The sequence below is a fragment of the Mus caroli genome, unplaced genomic scaffold, assembly GCF_978045245.1.
Source record: "Mus caroli unplaced genomic scaffold, Mus_caroli_1 scaffold_4, whole genome shotgun sequence".
NCBI classification, from domain to species: Eukaryota; Metazoa; Chordata; class Mammalia; order Rodentia; family Muridae; genus Mus; species Mus caroli.
Genome location: NW_028227259.1, coordinates 127,064,483 through 127,072,076, shown reverse-complemented (window position 1 = coordinate 127,072,076; position 7,594 = coordinate 127,064,483).

Here is a 7,594-nt window from a genome sequence, read left to right as displayed (position 1 = left end):
TTCCACCACGACTGTGTCCAATTGAGGTAATGTTCAAATTTACCCAAGTACTAACCCTTTAAAAGAATTCACATGATTCCTTCAAATTGACGTCGGGGCAGAAAAACAAGTGGCAAAAGATGGTATAAATTTCTTCAGCCTTGCTGGGTTAAGGCTTTAATTAATTGGTTTTCCTACATTTCTTTCTCTCACTTCAAAATAATATTTGAGGCCGGGCGTGGTGGCGCACGCCTTTAGTCCCAGCACTTGGGAGGCAGAGACAGGTGGATTTCTGAGTTCGAGGCCAGCCTGGTCTACAAAGTGAGTTCCAGGACAGCCAGGGCTATACAGAGAAACCCTGTCTTAAAAAATAATAATAAATAATAATAATATTTGAAATTTTAGAGCTCAAGATGTTACTTCTTCCTTAGCGAAGACCCAGACAACTCCTATTCTTATAATAATAATAATACTTTAAAATTCTTTGTGTCTGGTTTTGCCTGCATGTGTATCTGTGCACCACATGTGTACAGTGACCAGGGAAGTCAGATGAGGATGTTGGATGCCCTGCAACTGAATTACAGTTGTGAACCACTATGTGGGTGTTAGAAACCAAACCCAAATCCTCTGTAAGAATAGCAAGTGCTCTTAACCACTGAGCCAGCCCCTGTTCTATTCTTTTTCAACATCTGCTTAGATGAACTCTTTGACAGAACACGCACGCATACAGCTGGGTGCAGTGGCACAGACCTTTAAACCCAGGATGGCAGAGGCAGGTGAATGTCTCTGAATTCCAAACCAGCCACTTTACATTGTCAAACCCTGGCTCAAAACAAAACAAACCATAGCATGCTATGTCCTTGGACTATGTCAAGCCTATTTTTCGTCAGGCTCTATTGAGATAATGTAATATCTTGTCCGGCACTCAGGAGGCAGAGGCAGTGGGTCTCTGTGAGTTCAAGGACAGCCTGCCTACAGAGCAAGCTACAGGACAGCCGGGGCTTACACAGAGGACAAGAAGAAAAACTATTAAACAGTAATTTTTCTGCTCATCATCTGGGCAAAGAAATTAAAAGCCATTTGCTGGTGGGGCTAAAGATATGGTTCTCCATCAGCCACCTGCCTGCTGTATGAGGACCAGGATCTGAGTTCCCTCCTTGGCACCTATGTAAAAATCAGGCTTGGTGGTACTCAGCAGGAATTCTAGTACTCTGTGGGTAGAAGCAGGGGGAGCCCTGAGTTTACTGGCCAATTTAGCCTAATTGGAGAGCTCCAGGCTCAGTGAATGGCCTTGTCTTGGTAAGATAAAAAAAAAAAAAAAAAAAAAAAAAAAAAAAACAGTTGAAGGAAACATCCAACATTGGCTTCCAGCCCTGACCCATGCAAATATACACACGGTTGGTTTTAGCTAAAATATTAAGGCGTGGTGGCACACATTTTCAATCCCAGCAGTCAGGGAGTAGAGTTAGGTGGATGTCTGTGAATTTAAGGTGAGCCTCATATACATAGTAACTTTCAGGCCAGCCGGGGGTGGATAATAAAACTTTGTCTCCAAAAATCATATTTGCTGGTGAGGCAAAGACTAGTTCACTCTCTCAATAATCTTCAAGGGTTAATGAATAAACACATAAAAAAATATGCCCACCATCATTAGCTGTCACAGAAATGCAAGTAAAACCACAGATAGCCCTCCTAGCAGGATTTTGAAAAGAACAGCAGGCATGTAAGCCTTGGAGTAAAGACATAGAGAACTCACCAGTGATATCACGTGATCAGGCTGCTTTGCGGAAATCTGGCGATCATTTAAGAATGTGAAGCCTAAGGTTTCCTATGACCGAACAGTTCCATTCCTGTGCACCCAGTAAGAACACATGTCCACCTCGAAACTTGCAGGAGGATTCCCGGCACAAATGGGGACACAGCACAAATGTCCATCACTTAATGAATGCGGAAACAAATGTGTACATTTTTGTGTATGTGAGTCAGGGCTGACCCCCTGCATACAACAGAATCTTTTTTTGGCTCAGTCCCTACTGCTACCAAGGAAAAAAAAAGAAAATCATTTATAAAACAGGTCTCAGCATGTAAAAGCACTCGTGGTCCAAGCCTGAGGATCTGAGTTCAGTCCCCAGAATGCACATAAAGGAGGTGAAAGGAGGGAACCAACTCCACAAAATGGTCTTCTGACCTCCATATAAATGTCGGGGCACAAACATCATATACCTCCCCACACCTCTATAACACACAATGATAACAATAAATAGAAAATAAAAATAAATAAATAAAATCCAGGGTCTGTTTAGATGGTTCCGTGGGCAAAGGCACTTGACGTTATAAGTTTCATGAACTAAAATGCATCCCTGGATTTAGTGTAGCAAGAGGAGAAGACTCCAAATTGTCCTCTGACCTCTCCATAACAGGCACCATATAGCATGTGCACTTTGCTCAAGCACATGTGGGCACTTGAACATGTACACGCTCACGATCGTGTGTGTGCATGTATAGACATACATGTATGTCTGGTGTCTGAAGACATCAGAAGAAGGTGTCAGATCCTCCGGAGCCAGAGTTGAAAATGGTTGTGAGCTATTGTGTGGGACCCGGCAGTAGTGGCGCACGCCTTTAATCCCAGAGGGAGGCAGAGGCAGGTGGATCTCTGAGTTCGAGGCCAGCCTCGAACTCTACAGAGTGAGTTCCAGGACAGCCAGGGCTACACAGAGAACCCCTGTTTTGAAAAACAAAAAACAAACAAACAAACAGAAATATCATGTGGGTTCTAGGAGTCGAACCTGGGTCCTCTGGAAGTATACCTAGTGCTCTTAACCACTGAACTATATCTCTAGTCTGTTATTTTTTGAGGTAGTGTCTCACTCATGCAACTCTAACTAGCCTGGAACTTGACATATAGACCAGTGTTGTTCTTAATAACACTGCTAAAATTTTTTTAATTAATGATGGGGTATAAGCCTGTTAGCTCAGAGACGCGGAGAAAGCACCCAGCTGGCCCTCCTCTGCTGCTGTTCTCTCTCTGCATACTGTCTCTAAAACCCTTCAAACTGAGGGTCCCTCCCTTCTACTTCCTGTCTATCTCTATCTGTCCTCCTGATTCCCTCTTACCCTCTATGGTTTTTCCTAATAATTCTATGTTCACTTCTGTCAACTGGTTGCTTGCTCTGCTTTTTGGACTTGGGATTGACTTTATACAATCCTGTATAATACTCGATCGGAAAGCTCTTAGATTAAAGATGGCGTGCTAAGACTGAACCACACCACAACTAGAAACAGGCTTTTGCAGTACATAACACAGTCTTGGGTTTCACAGTGTGATCAAATATCCTGACACAGACCAGGCTAGCCTCAAATTCAGAGAACAACCTGCCTCTGCCTCCCAAATGCTGGGATTAAAGATGCGTGCTAACACAATTTTGTTTGGGGGGGACAGGGTCTTGTGTATCCCAGGATGATCTCCAACTTGTTCTATATATAGCTAAGGAGACTAAACTATGAATTGTTTTGCCTCCACCTCTTTAGGGGTAGGAGGTGATGTGCCACTATTCCTGGTTTTGAAACCTCACACATTCAGTTAAAAAAAAAAAAAAAAAAAAGTCTCTTTATTGTATTCTTTATATAAAAGCATGCTTCTTTTGGCTGTGAGCTCATTGTACCAATTATAGTTTCAGAAACTTTGGTTTGCTAACTTATGATAACCTCTTACTTTCTATTTCAGAGACAAAAATAATTGCAAAGGCACATGAGATAATTCATTGTAGTGCAGTTGTTTAGTGGGACTGTTCTCTGGGCAGTTGGGTTTTTTGGGGAGGATGGGCAGAGTGAAACCAGGTCCTGATATGTAGGCAGGCCCTGATATGTTGATGAGGCTGGTCCTGGTATGTGGATGTAGCTGGTCCTGGTATGTAGATGACAATGGTCCTGATGTGTAGATGAGGCTGGTCTTGAACTCCAAGATCTCCATACCTTTACTTCCCTACTTCTGGGATTTCAAACTCTTTATTTTTATTTAAATTTATTTTAATGGATAGAAATGTAACTTCAATATATTTATGGGCTACTGGGCAATGTGTCAATACATATAGCTCTATCTATAGGCACATATCTATTTACATCTTTTTATCACATTTTATTTATTTCTTTTGTGTGCATGTGTGTGCTTATGCTGGATGCACTGGGGTCCAGCTACGGAGCTCAGAGGACCATCTCCAGGAGTCAACTCTTGACACCCACCGTGAGTGCATGCGTGTATACTAGGGATGCAACAGAGACAAGCTCAGTAGCAGGCACCTCAACCCACTGAGACTTCTTCCAGTCACCTAGTTACCTATCTATCTGCCATCTATCAATCATCTATCTATCTATCTATCTATCTATCTATCTATCTATCATCTATCTATCAATCATCTACCTATCTATCAACTATCTATCTATCTATCTATCTATCTATCTATCTTCTATCTATCTATCTATCTATCTACCTATCTATCTATCTATCTATGAGCCCTAGCTCATAGGACACACTCAAGCCACAGGGCACCTGTGCAGATCAGAGGACAGCTTGTGGTAATCACTTCTCTCCTGCCCTCTGCATCCTAGAGAATCAAAATTCAGGTCATCAGGCTCCATGGCAAGTGCCCTTACCCACTGAGCTATCACACCAACCCATAAAATGTTTTCTGAAATAGGATGTGGCCTAGGTTGGCCTCTAACTCCCCGTAATTCTCCTGCTTCGGTACAATGAGTGCTGAAATTATAAGTATATCCCACCACACCCATCTACATGAAAAGGTCTTTGATTGAATTAAGTGCTGATAGCCAAACATCGTTGGGATGTAGGGGTATGTGCCTGTGGTTATAGCTACTTGGGTAAAAGAATCCCTTAGTTTAGGGAGCCCAAGGCCAACCTGGGGATCATACAGAGAATCTTGTCTCAAAACAAATAAGAAATCAATCATTTGAAATCTCTCACATGTTGAAGAAGAAGCAAAATGTCACGATCTAAACATTTGTTAGGTTCCAAGAATCACTGAAGAATGATAACCCCAAGCCGGGCGTGGTGGCGCACGCCTTTAATCCCAGCACTCGGGAGGCAGAGGCAGGCGGATTTCTGAGTTCGAGGCCAGCCTGGTCTACAAAGTGAGTGCCAGGACAGCCAGGGCTACACAGAGAAACCCTGTCTCGAAAAACCGAAAAAACAACAACAAAAAAAGAATGATAACCCCAGACTCAAATAGTATACAAAAGCAAAGAGTATTTATTCAGCTGAATTTCCTACATGCAGAGGTCTTCCTGTTTGGGAATGGAGACCTTTGGTTAACTCGCACGCCCTGCTTTTATTGTCAAGAAAATTCAAGAGAGGGGTATGTGACCTTTTACCTTGATGGGTTAGCTCTATCTCTAGCAATCTGACTGATTCTTCAATTGGCTCTGGAGACTTCCCTGGGGGGGGGGGTGGCTTACTCATTCTAGCTACTTATTCTTGCTTCAGCCTAGATGACAAGGTGTCCTCAGACTGGCTGTCCGCAGCTGTGGTTGGCTTACCACAGGTTCCTGGATCTAGGTTCTCATTTCTGGTAAACAGAAATTTAGGCCTAAGCCGGGCAGTGGTGGCACATGTCTTTAATCCCAGCACTTGGGAGGCAGAGGCAGGTGGATTTCTAAGTTAGAGGCCAGCCTGGTCTACAAAGTGAGCTCCAGGACAACCAGGACTATACAGAGAAACCCTGTCTCAAAAAAAAAAAAAAAAAAAAAAAAGAAAGAAAGAAAAAGAAAAAAGAAACTTAGGCCTAGTCTCCCAAACTGCCAGTTTGCAGCCTATCATGGAGTCAGCCTGGCTTTGGCTAACTTGGTCCTCTCACTTTTTCGACTTACTATGTAAGTCACATGCCTGTAAGACAATGGGAGACAGAGGCAGGCAGATCTCTGTGAGTTTGAAGGCAACCTATCTACATAGTGTGTTCCAGGGCAGCCAGAGCTGAGATCTTGTCAAAAAAAAAAAAGGAATTTGTGGGTGGAAGACAATACGAGCGAGCTTCTTGCAAACTCATATAACAACTTGCTAGACTACACTTATTTTGGAAAAGTCCAAATGCATATGAAATTAAGAGTACAATGACTTAGCAGTGGGGAGACGGAGGCAGATAGATCTCCTTGAGTTCCAGATCAGCCTGGTCTGTCTACATAGTGAGATGTGAGCCTGTGTTTGTGTTTTAGCAGCTGGGGTGTTGGAATGCCACTTTGGGAGTCAAAACAGAGGTACAAGGCTACATTCCTTTCTCCCCATTGGGGTGCCGGCTGGTGGGATGCTGACACACCATTTGGGGAGACCAAATGCAGCCTAAGATAGGGGTCCCAACTCATGTTTCTCCAGGTGAACATAGCATGGGCTGGGACAGAGGCTGATTCTCAAACTCCTGGGCACCCAAATACTGCTGGGAACCAAAAAGAGTTGAGAGTGTGGGGCAGGGAGGGGGAGTCTGGCTTAGCCAGAGTGAGTGCCAGGAGTGTGGAGAAGCCTTCTGCAGGAGACTTAGGCACTGCTCTGTATGATGAAGGCCTCCCCCCACAGAGGTCTTTGATGAGAGACAGTCCTTGCTTGTCCAATCTGTTTATACAAGGCAGAAAAGGATGCATATGCCTTAACTCAGGATGAACCAGAGATTAAATACGGTTTGTAGAAGGGACCATCCAGGGAGAGAAGCTTATTGGCTAAGCCCTCAGGGCCCATCTAGATCCCTCATTAGCATGGAGGACTCTGGGTTTCTTTTTTTTTTTTTTTTCCCCCTTGGTTTTTCAAGACAGGGTTTCTCTGTGTAACCCTGGCTGTCCTAGAACTCACTTTGTAGACCAGGCTGGCCTCGAACTCAGAAATCCGCCTGCCTCTGTCTCCTGCCTCCCAAGTGCTGGGATTGAAGAAGTATTAAAAAAGTATAGCAAAGTAAAAACAAAATTCGAGGCTTTTGGGCCCAGGCTTGGGAGTGTAGCCTTTGTGGCTTCTTGCTCCAGGTACTGGTCATAAAACAGATAGCGACATTCCTTCCTCCACCTACCCGCTTCCTGGGTTCAATTCAAAGAATGGCACCCTGACCATTACTGGAACCTGCAATGCAAATGTGCTATCTTTAGGGGCTCTTAGATTGTTAGGGGCTCTTAGAAACTGTCTTGAGAGATAACCTGACACTTGTGACTTTATACTTCCTTGTGACTCTTAACTGGTATTTTTGGTATTTTCCAACAACACCCTCCCCACCTCCATGAATTGTGGTTTCTTCCTTTAAATACCCCCTTACTCAACTACTCGGGGCGCCATGGTCCTCTACCCCTGCGTGGTGTATGACCATGGGCCCGAGAACGCTCTCGAATAAAAATCCTCTTGCAGTTGCAGCAAGACCGTTTCTTGTGGGTGATTTTGGGGTGTCGCCTCTCCTGAGTCAGAACGTGAGGGAGTCCTCACGTTGTGGGTCTTTCAGGATTAAAGGCGTGGGCCACCACCGCCCGGCGATTACTTTCTCTCTCTATATTCTTATATATATATTCTTCCCCTACCTTTCTCTCTCTGCATACACACACACACACACACACACACACACACACACACATATAT